We start from the raw sequence: 12,526 nt of genomic DNA, 5'->3' as shown, positions 1-12,526 counted from the left end.
CAATATGACTTTAGTGAGACCCTTTCCCACTTTGAATCAACTTTAATTGTTCATATAAAGTAATGCTATATATACACCATTTATATGCATAAATTGCAGCTTGAACATCGTGATTACTTGGGCAGCAATGATTGTTGTTGGTTTATGTGACTATTGGCTGATCCGTATTGATAACCGAATTTTTTAAGCCTAATTTAAGCAATTGTTTTAAAATGTGTGTATCAGTTTCAAAATAGGTATAAATAATTTTGCACTTTTGTAGCCATCCTATCACTTGGCTGTCTTGGTAGTGTCATTCGAGCAACACGCCAAGCCGTTTCCATAGGGGACGTTAACCAGAAGGAAGGACTTTTCGAGTAATACTGTTTCATATGGTATGTCCTCTTCAAAATCTAATCCAATTTCTCTCGTCGTTTCCTTGCAGTACCTATCCATCTAGTTTTCGTTGCTTTCATCCCCATGCTCCCTATTACTTTGAGCAAAACAGACCGATATGCCGGTAAATAAATTAAAAAGCTGAATATCTCGTGTTGAGTATCTGCAGTATCTGCAATGATCGATTTTTACTCGTCGATTTTCTTTTTCACAAATTACTTAGACAGACGTCTCTTTTCAATTGCCATTTTTGGTTTAATACAAAGTAGACATCTTTATTCGTCGTACAGCATCGTTAAATGTTCCAAAAATCATTTCGGTAAATAAAGGGTGACCATATCCTGAAAATTCAAAATCAGGACATTTTGCAATTTTCATTTTTTTCTGCGCAAATTAATTTTGTCGCAAATTCTCAAATTAATAGTCCTAACAGCACCGATTACAAAGATTTTATTTTTCAATTTTTAATTTCGAAGACTTGTAATGTACGATTTTGAAAAACTTCCTATTAGTGGGTATAAGCACAAGTACAGGGTACGCCATCTTTGCTTGCTTCGGAAATGTCAATTCAGTACAATTTCAGCTATGAATAACTTTACACCGAAAGAACAAGACAACATAGTGACGCTTTACATTGTAAATAATATTTCAGTTGTAACTAACTCAACGTTCATATTTTTGAAAATATCGTGGTCAACAGGCACCATTTGGCGAAATAAATAAGCAAAAATGCCACATTTGAGGAACAGAAAATCGACTCGACATCCATAAAACGGTATTCTATGACCAAAATGTGATCGTTTTGGGCGATGTTTGCACCAAAACATATCTTTTCAAAATGTATGGAATAGTCGATGGAAATCAATATGTTTAAACGTTTGCTCATTCTGTCTGCCCGCAAATGCGTAAAAAGAGTCTTGGTGGTTATTGGTCGTAATAAAGCGGCTCATTGCAAATCTAATTTTTCAGTTTCTGCAACGAAAATTCCCTGGACGTCCAATGTCAAAAATTTGAATTGAATTCGGGGATCCTGGTTTGACCAACAGATTTATTTATGAGGAGTTATTTGAAAATCAAGGTTTATGCCAGCTAATCTCGGAGCATTGACGAGCTCTAGGCAAACTATCGTACTGAAATCAACACAAAAACTTTCGATAAGCTCGGAAAAGTAATGAAAAATGTTTTGCTGCTGAGCTTATGTTGATGTTCTCAATAAAGGCAGTTACTGGATTGATATTGTTTTCATGAAATAGCCCAAAAAATTGCAAAGTGTCAGATTAAATTCAAATACCTCAAATATAGAAATTAATTGATTTTTAACAAAGTTATTAGATTTTCACATACCAACGCAAAAGATGGCGCACCCTGTATAAATTCTTCAATATAACTAGCCTTTTGACAATATTCTCTAATTTTTCAGAAGACACTAGGGTGTTTTGACTTTTGATTTGGTTAGGTATTTGACAAGTATTTTCTCAAGGTTATTGTTTGAAGCGCTAGTGTGTCGCTTAAAATTACATTAACCATCTCGTCAGGAATCAAACAACAGAAATCCTTTAAGAACCAATCCAGGGTGCCAAAACATCAAGTCCAGGAAATTCTGCAACAATCTCGCCGGCAATTTATCGCAAATAATCTTTTAAGAATCTTTTCAGAAGTTTTACAAAGAAGCCTCCGTTAAGATTTCATTGAATCTCGTGATAAAGATCTAAAGATCTCACTAGAAATTTATAACATTCTTACAGAAAATCAATCAATGTTTTTGGTAGATATCTAGCAGACCTTAACTGGAAACCGACAGTTTTATCTACTCGATTCTGAGAGATATTTGTTAACGATCTTTCAAGAAGTCATGAAATGCGAGCTAGCATCTGTCTGGTTTGATTTTGTAGTTTCGGCCTTGGTTTTTATAAATATTAACTCCATTGAAAGATCAACCAAATGGCCGTAGTAGTAATACGCCCAACACAGGAAAAAACTCCACTGAAATTGCAAATTGTGCTTTTTGAGAACATTTTCAACGGTACCAGCAATCGTAAAAGCTTTCTCATTTGATATTTCTTTGAGTTCCAAAAAAACTTGCAAAATAAGGAGAAAAATGCCTCATTGCGATGCATCACCATTCTATTACCAACATCAGAATCGTCAAACAACGACTAATCCTGAAGGTGTAATGACACAGTATTGAACACATCACAAACTTTCTATGCAGCTGATGTCGGTTTCTGATTCACAAAACTCAACATGGATTTTGAGATATATGCCATTTGAACATTCTTGCTGTTTTTTGGTATTAGGATAATAATTCAAAATATCTTTGACATGTTACGCTGTTCACCAAGCATGTTACGCTATTCACCAAAGCAGGACAAAACTTGAAATATGAGAAATAAATCAGGACACCTCAAAAGAAACTCAAAATCAGGACATGTCCTGCTAAATCAGGACGGATGGTAACCCTAGGTAAATAAGCTGTAGTTTCGAAGTTTCGTGTAATACGCCAATGAGAAATTCAAAGAAGAGACTTCGATCACATGTTTTTTTTCGCTCGGTTGCTGCCAGTTCAATCAAAGATGGAATCGAAACAGCAAGTACACAGCGAATGTGTTGTACGGTTTTACGAAACGCATGGTCATCGTGGAAAAAAAGTTTACGGTAGACCACTTTCCAGACGAAAACGTGCCCGTGAGTACAGTTTACCGGATCCTGGCATCCCTGAGCGAGGAGCGGAAGGCCGGTAGTGGCCGTCCGAAGAAGATAATGACAATGAAGAAGAAGGAAGCGTTGAAAAAGCTGTTCAACAACAAGGACGGAATGATGCGTGACGCCGGCCGAAAATATCACTGCTCCCGTACCTTGTACACCGAACTCTCAAGATGGAGGGCATCATCTGTCGGAAGAAGACTCGGTCCCCCGAGTACACGGACGAGCAGATAGCGACCGTGAAATCGCAGTGCCGGTGGATGACGAAGAACTACCGCGAGACTTCGTTCGTGCTGGACGACGAAAGTTACTTGCCGCTCTCGAAGAACCACATTCCAGGAAATGACAGCTACTATTTCAGCAACAATTCGGCATATATTTGAGAAAAAAAGGTAAGCTGTACTCCACCATATTGGACAGAGGCATTTCATAGCCGAGCGGTCTGGCCATCCATCAAAAAGTGTACCAGGAGGAGTGTCTTGAGAAAACTCTTCTGCGGTTCTTAAAGGAACATCATGCGGATGGGAAGTACGTGTTATGGCCGTACAAGGCATCTTCCCATTACGCCAAGAGGACGCTGGAGTAACTTATCAGGTATCAGGTATCAGAAGGCCGGCTCCAGAGGCACGTTCCCCGCCATTTGGGAGATTTGTGCCATCGCCATATTTGAGCCTATTTCATCATCTACCCGATGGGAGAGGAAAGGGAAGGGAAAGATGGGAGGAAATAGGAGTGGGGTCCCTAGAAAAGGGAAGATCGCATAAGCGAAATGAGAGCATGTAGCTCCATACCACAATGGGTTCGAACAGCGCCCTAAAAAGGGCACTGCAAAACGCATGAGCGTAAAGAGAGCCTATAGCTCATTACCACAGCTGGTTAAAAATAACAGAATGTCATTAAGATTCAGGTTTCTTAAATCAGTTTCACTTAATAAGTATTTACCAAGTAATTGGAATCGTCCACTCGTCCCGCGAAGGGAGTTGTGAGGAACATTTGTTATAAGCAAAGTGACAAGCAATTGTGAGATCACTCGAAGCAGGACAATTGTGTCCCAATTCACCGGAAGTGGAAACATCCAAATTACTAGGATTTTCAATGGACGCAGAGAATCCATGGAATTTGGTCATAACCAATTCCCAGTTTGTGGAATATAACAAATGCAAAGTCTTCGAATTTACATTCATATGTTCATATAGAGATGTAGCGATGATCAGATAATGATTCAAAATCTGATACATGCCAATTCGTCAACTCGTGACTGATTCTGTTCGAGCAGAGCATTATGTCTAACACTTCTTCTCTAGCAGGCACCATGAAGGTGGGGCGATTTCCTATAATAAGTAATCCAAGATTTGAACTACTTAAGTATTCCATCAGACTGGAGCTTCTCAAATTGATATCTGAGCTGCTCCAGATCATGTGATGAGTATCAGCATCACTGTCCACAATCAGCAGAAGACTTTTTCATAGGCAGTGGACGACAACTCGTTTGAAATCATCCATAGGGGATGGTTCATCATGTGGTAAATACACCACAAAACGAAAGACGTATTTCCTATTGAGGTCACCAACAGAAATATCAATTGTGACAGCACATACATCTCTGGTAGTTGACTCAGAAATGAGTGTAGCAACGATTGCTTTATTAACGAGCACGCATGCACGAGGCATGGAACGCGAGTTTGTCATTTCATGTTTCTGAAAGTAGCAAAAACTTGGTCCACAAGGTTACCTAGATAAAAGTTCACAAAAGTAAGTTTTTTGGACTAGCGCCACTTGAACTGTACCATTTGCATGAGTCTACAAAGATTGATCGTTGCTGATATTTTATGCTGAAGATTGGTCTAACTAAGCTATCCTAACCGTAGCCACTACCCAAACTAGGCAGGATTAAGCTTTTCACAATCTCAGCACGAAAAAGACCAGCAGCGAAAAAACCAGATCGGTATATCTAAAAAGTCGCCAAAGGCGAAAAGCACAGAATACACTGTGTAAAACGCATAATGCGAAACCATAAAGGTTAAAATTTAAACTAAATTTCAACGTATTAATAATCCCACCCTTATTGAGCCTCAGGGTTGAGACTGAAGAAGGGCAGTCGATTATCTCGGAGAAACACAAGGTCACCTGCACCATTGCTCCGGGTAGCACAGGAAGGGCATAATACTGTAGAGGGCGCCCTGGTACTCCACATGCTCCGTTTGCGGTTAGGTTTTATTTAGACCCCCCTAACCATTCATTCTTAGGCACGGTAAGCTTAAAGCCGCATGAATTAGGGGTCACCTGTGAGGTGGACTTTTACCACCGGAACAGGCAGTCCGTAGTGTTAATTCTTAGCCAATTGAAACAACTGCTACCGACACTACGCGGCTATCTAGGCTGATCGGGAAGAGGAAGTAAACATTGATGATTAACTCCTGACGTGCCCAAACAGCCCTCAAAGATGGAATCGAAACAGCAAGTACACAGCGAATGTGTTGTACGGTTTTACGAAACGCATGGTCATCGTGGAAAAAAAGTTTACGGTAGACCACTTTCCAGACGAAAACGTGCCCGTGAGTACAGTTTACCGGATCCTGGCATCCCTGAGCGAGGAGCGGAAGGCCGGTAGTGGCCGTCCGAAGAAGATAATGACAATGAAGAAGAAGGAAGCGTTGAAAAAGCTGTTCAACAACAAGGACGGAATGATGCGTGACGCCGGCCGAAAATATCACTGCTCCCGTACCTTGTACACCGAACTCTCAAGATGGAGGGCATCATCTGTCGGAAGAAGACTCGGTCCCCCGAGTACACGGACGAGCAGATAGCGACCGTGAAATCGCAGTGCCGGTGGATGACGAAGAACTACCGCGAGACTTCGTTCGTGCTGGACGACGAAAGTTACTTGCCGCTCTCGAAGAACCACATTCCAGGAAATGACAGCTACTATTTCAGCAACAATTCGGCATATATTTGAGAAAAAAAGGTAAGCTGTACTCCACCATATTGGACAGAGGCATTTCATAGCCGAGCGGTCTGGCCATCCATCAAAAAGTGTACCAGGAGGAGTGTCTTGAGAAAACTCTTCTGCGGTTCTTAAAGGAACATCATGCGGATGGGAAGTACGTGTTATGGCCGTACAAGGCATCTTCCCATTACGCCAAGAGGACGCTGGAGTAACTTGCGCAGAAAAGATACAGTACGTGCCGAGATGAATTTTTTTTCGGCTCAGTGCCCTAGTGTACAAAAATAATTGGCGGGTCAAAGATACGAAGCAGCTGACCACGTGGATCCGGAATTGTATCCGGAAGATGAACGTCAGTGCCGCGGCATGCCGTCCAACGCACTTCTGAGAGCATCGCGACTAAGTTTCGTCGTACGGCTGATCAGAGCCCCTTCCCCAATATTCATTGATTTTTTTTGAAGAATAAATATATTATGTTTTCAATAAAATAAAATACTGAATTCGTTAAAAACAATTTTTTGTTGTTATGTGACTGCAAAAAAATCTCATTTTCTATTGAACGACCTTTCGTCGGATACGATTGGTGCTACCGGAAAAAAAAACTTTATCATAAATTGGTATCTCCTAATATTATGCCATGTCTTCTTTTAAAAGTCGAAAAGTTTAAGTGTTTTTCAGATTATAGTACCGATACCGTTACGCTCCGGAGAGTTGAGAAGATGTATGTTTTGGGCATCCTTTTGAACTCGAAGCTAAATTTTCGTCTGTATTGTCAAGACATATTAGTTCGAAAGTGAATCGAAAACTCGTTTTTTTTTCGAAAATTGACCAGGACTTTACCGATTCTTATTGTCTAACATTGCTGTTTTGTTCTCTGGTTGGACCAATATTAGAGAATGCGTTCGTTGTTTAGTGTTCGTAAGAAGTTACGTTGATTCATTGTGTTGAATGGGTACAAAACAAAATTTTTGATAATTTCGACACCGTATTGAAATAGATGTCTATTAAAAGATTTGAACACTCTGCGGAGCAACGAAGGAGAACTCAACAAGCAACTCTTGTTGCAGAGCTTTCGAATTTTGAGGTGGAGTCTCCAGACTCATTGGGGCAGTTGCAATTTCGAATTCCTCGGTGATTGTTAAGGAACTCTTCGTTGCTGCAGACCGAATATCATCGTACTGCACTTTGAATCGATTACAATAAAAAAAGTTACCAAATTTTGTCACTAATTGTAACTACACAAATATTTGTAGTCATGAAAAAACGAATTCCTTTACCTTCTTATTGGTTTTGGCAGATAACTGCATTGCAGAAAACTTTAATTACTTTAAAAGAAATTGGTACTGTTTCATTCTTGAGGAGTGGTTCAAAACACATGTAGAAAAAAAATTTAAAAACATTTATAATGCATTGAAAATTTCTAATAAATAAATCCGTTGAGTTTTTATAGTGTTTTCAGAGATATTGATCAATAAATTGGAATATATTTGATTCTAATAAATACAAAACAATTTGAAACTGAAAACAAATTGATTTGTTCGTTTTTTATATTGATATTTTGAAACGTCTTAGTGTTTAACGTTTTGAATTACACACCGTTACGAGTGGTAAAATTTATGATAAGCTTGGGTGTAACAGGATAATTTATAGAAACAAAAATTTAATTGCCATTTAAATATCCATACGATGAATGCTATTTACAAAATTCCAGTGGATTTTAGGATGTTACCTGCACAAGTGTTAACGGAGTAGGTATTTTCGACCATACGTACGTCATAAAAGTTACGATTTACGATTGATAGGTAGTGCTGCACCTGTAAATTATTATTGTATGTTCTTCACCATTATTATATTTTTCATATTGTCAATATCGATAAGAGAAAGGTATGTTGCATATACAAAATATGTGTAAAATCATGCAAAGTTTCGCATTTGTTTTAAACTAGATGTAACAATAGTATCGGAGAGAACCAAATAAAGCTAACAGAAATTGCCAAAAAATATGCGAAGTAAGTAATGGAAAACTAAAACTTAGGGCAATATGCATTTTATTCTTTTACTAAAAACCAATTATCTGCACCACCTTAAAAACAATGACCTTCATGGCATTGAGAATCAAAGCATATTTTGAGATATTTTCATGTTATTTTACAAAAAAAAAATGAAATAACAACTAATTTTCCAAAGAATTTTCCATTAGCTCAACACACTAAACATTTTAATTGAATTTTATATATTTGAAGCTCTAATATATTTTAGTATGAGTTGATAAACCAGAAATGTCATAAAGAGCACTTTCATATTTCATGGATCAGTACAGTTATTGAATTCATGTTTTTTAATTTGACAAATAGGGAATCATAAAAACTCAAATCAATTTGGATAATCGGTAAACTTCACATATCTGTATTGTTTTGGGAATACATATCCTAGTATTAACAAAAATTTCGGGCTCCAGGAGTCCTAATACAGCTCTTTTCATCAATGCAGACAATTGTGAATTTGGCGGTAGAATGAATCAGGTTTTTTACTTAATATGGTGCAACTGGTTTACCGTTGGACGTAAACTTGATTAATCTGAGTAATAGCATTTGTGTGTGTGATTCGTTAAATGGAAAATGCACGTGATTAGCATACATAGGCAAGTGCTTGAAAAAGCCTTAGTATTGAACAAGTGTAATGAAGTTGATTTGCATTTCAACCATGGGATACATGAATGCATGACTTGAGAAAAAGATGCAAGTACCAAGTAGAATAAAATAATGCTCGAAAACTGTGTTTCGATTACTTACCGAATTATTTAGCACTACTTAATAAAGAAGCTCGCTGTTTAATGTTATTTGGCGTGTTTTCTCGGGTTTAATGGCTGTTGTGGCATCGACAAGTTTACCGAATATTGAATCACGCACGTAGAGTATTCTATTCGTTTTAGAGAGATTTTGCTTTCAAGTGTCTTTTGTCTGTTTGATTACAGTCGATTGATTATTGATTATATTTCGGTTTTCAGCATATATGATTGATCTAATAGAACTGGTCAGTTTTTTTACCGAACATTTACATAAAAGGGACAGCAATTTGTAGGAATTACTTTCTTCTGATATCCAAATCCCGTTGGCAAATGGATTTCACAGCTAGAGCATCGGTGGTACGTAGGTATACAGGGAATACTTCGGAATGGAGTAGAGCACAGGGATTGAGGACGAGGGCAGCTTATCGTTAAATGTGCACTACTCTTCCGACCACAAGACGGCTGTTTCTAGGCTGTCATGATGGCTCTTACCCTAGAGATGCATTTTCCCGCCGTTCCGTTCAGCATACTTAGCATACAGTATTTGCACTTGTTTCCACTTCGATGGCCGTTGATATGGGTTATGATGGCAGTGAGAAGCACGTGGAAAAGAAAGAAAGCATAGTTCACAAGTTCGCTTTTAATGGAATTAAACAAATGAGAACAACATACATTTGAGTCCTTGGCGTGTGATTAAACATACACACTACTTATTAAGGACGTTGAGGTAAGATTTGTAAAACTTTGTAGCAGTAGAACTACAACGCAAGCCCCAAACCATGTTAAGATACATTGTAAACAAAAGTACTATCCAAGAAGAGCAATTAAAGACAACTTTTATTTCAGGAATGATTTGCTCTTGCATAGAAAAGCATGGAAAATATCAATCGCGTGTTATGAGAATTTGAGTTCCTCACAACAATGGATATACAAATGTAAATGGTTATCAAAATACTGTTTGAGTTAATGATCGTGAAAGTGTTTAAAATGACAATAAGCTAAAAACAGGCTATGTACCAGTCGGAAAGTAATGCCAGAGAGAAGATATACCTATGCTTCATTGCATATACCCAGTCGTACTTGAAAAACAACTTTCTCATTATAATCAAATTTTTCAACTTAGATTAAAACCAATAACTTAAAACTGAGGCATCCGATTACACTGCGGAACACATGTTTGTCCCAAGCACCAAATTATCGTTATATACTAAATAAAGGGTTGCTGAGTCCATTGTCGTTTTCAAAAATATCATAGCACGTCTAGTTTTTGAGACATTGACTGTTGAAAATGCAATATTTGACTATTTCAGCCAACTTGCATGCAAGTTTGAGAGCTTGTATGGAAACATATTTGCTTAATTTGCCACAGAATTCAAACTTCATGTGTGATACAACACTTGTCAACAAAGTTTATACTATTTTCGATGGTGAAATGTTAGTTTTTGGTGGTTCTGAAAAGTATTGTATTTTGCCATATAAGAGAAACGAAGAATTTTATATGGAGACTGCAAGTATGTTGAAAAAATCGAACTACATTTTATCGTGTAATTTCTACTGAATTATATCTAAGTTGAAAGTTTAAGTCTTATTTTGCAGGCTTGGTGAATTTTATCACAAAAAAGTTTAATAAATTATACATTAAATTTTATGTAAACATCAATAAAATCAGTGTTTTATACAACTTTGGCGACCTGTAGCTAAAAATTGTGACGTGCAGGGACATTTCTGAGAATGGCATCAGATTCAGCGACCCAAAATCTACTAGAGACGCATAATTTGATCCTTGAGACGCGCAAAAATGTATTTTTTGTTACGCTGTGTTAGGAAACGATCATTGATAAAATTGTAGCTAATAAACTTATAGAACAATATCAGCACAATACTAACCATCAAACGTATATTGGTAGGAACTAAAACCAATTGAATTAATTTATTGGCATTCCCATACAAACTTTGATAAGCCTGTGCAGTAGAGTGATGCAAATTTAATTTACGATTTTAATTATGGTAAATAGCATCCTCCTAATTTTTGAAGTGATTCGGAAGAAATTTAACTGTGCACACGACATTTGAAGTTTATATGGAGATTACTATGGAAAACGCCAATCTTTTGTGTTCAGCCCTCTATCTCTTCGTCATAATATTTTATGAAAAAGTGAACAAATTCTTCTAATGTGAAATCCTCCCAGCTACAACTTTGCCGAAGACCACTTTTTGATAGGACCTCAGGATAAATTGTTATTCATCATCATAAAGCTGGTTTGCATGTAGCATGCTTCACCAACTGTTCGGCAGGCAACATTGGAGCTCCTGGCGGGAAGAATAGATCGAAGTAGTCTAGGCTACTATGTTCTACAGCAAAAAAGCAGTGTTGCTCTGAAAGTAATTTGATGATCATCTCAGCATGATTTAGACTTTGTTATCAAAAATAACAAATTATTCTCACGTCCCATCGAAATGTGGTATTGGGCAAAGTTGTAGCTGGGAAGTTTTCACGTGAGATGAGGGTGTTCAATTTTCCATATATTATTATGACGAGCACTTAGAGGACTGAACACAATAGGTTTGCTTTTTCCATATAAACTTCAAATAGCGTGTGCATAACCAAATTTCTTCCGAATCACTTCAAATTTAGGAAGAATCATTTTCATCATAATTGACATCGTTTAAGCATAGAGGAGCAAAAGCTTCAAAATTTGCATCAGTCTACTGTGCAGTATGGTGGTGATCTGAGACGAGACTCGCGAAGACGGTCTTCTTTTGCTGTGATTGCTGAGTTTTTTCTTATTCCATTTTGTGTTTATACCAATTATGCGCAAGCCGTTTAAACCCTCACATGAACCTCCCAGCAAAAAATGATTGAGCTTGCATCACATCGAATCATAATTAGCCGTTTGAGTGAAATTTCATGCCAGCAAACGTAGCAGACATTAGAAATAATTAATCTTCTGCGTAGATTTATCAGCAACTTTGGAAAAAACTCCTCCGCCGACTGAGGTTTTTAATAACAGTTTACATTAATGAATGTTTGCCCTTTACTGTCATAAACCAGATTTGCTGGTATGTCTGAAACACAGTCTTTGGAAACTTGCAATCAGAAGACACAGTGTGTTTGTTTGACAAATTGAGACATGAATTTGCGAAAAAATACGCGTTCTAGTGAGAACTAGAACGCGTATTTTTTCGCAAATTCATGTCTCAATTTGTCAAACAAACACACTGTGTCTTCTGATTGCAAGTTTCCAAAGACTAATAACAGTTTACTTGGAACGCAATACTTTTCACTTTTTCAGTCATAAAAACGGTGGGCTGCATTTGACATTTCGTGAGAGGGGAATCTGGGCTGCATATGACGTTGATATTTTTCCTCTTCGCGAGTCTCTCTCAGGTGGTGATGATTAAAAATGCCAAAAACTGGTAACCCCCCTCTAAATTTGTTCATTTGAACCCCAGAAGCTATCGTAAAAAAGTCAAAATGGGAGGCTCAATTTGCTTGAAATTTGTATGAAAAAAAAAGAGGAAATTTATAGGGTCGGTGAGCCAATATCCGCATAGCTTAAAACAAATATTCGCATAAAATCGACGTTATACATATGTAATTCTGACTTTCATGTCAGAACATATTTTGCAACGATTTATAGCAAAACTGTCGTGAAGAGCCACTAGTGTGTCTATAGTGAACTGTCTACTTAAGCAATACCGATTGAACTCCGTTT

General features: G+C 37.6%; 1 protein-coding gene across 1 annotated transcript in view; it reads right to left on the bottom strand.

Annotated features, from left to right (window-relative positions):
• Positions 1 to 12,526, bottom strand: part of LOC5570381 (trichohyalin) — a 131,826-nt gene that overhangs the window by 83,852 nt on the left and 35,448 nt on the right. The window contains 1 exon segment of the mRNA XM_021844485.1: positions 8,815 to 9,369. The gene's annotated coding sequence lies outside the window, so the exon portion shown is untranslated.

This window comes from Aedes aegypti, chromosome 2 (genome assembly GCF_002204515.2).
Source record: "Aedes aegypti strain LVP_AGWG chromosome 2, AaegL5.0 Primary Assembly, whole genome shotgun sequence".
Taxonomy (NCBI): domain Eukaryota; kingdom Metazoa; phylum Arthropoda; class Insecta; order Diptera; family Culicidae; genus Aedes; species Aedes aegypti.
Note: the sequence above shows the minus strand (reverse complement) of the source record. Positions and strands in the feature narration are given on the sequence as shown.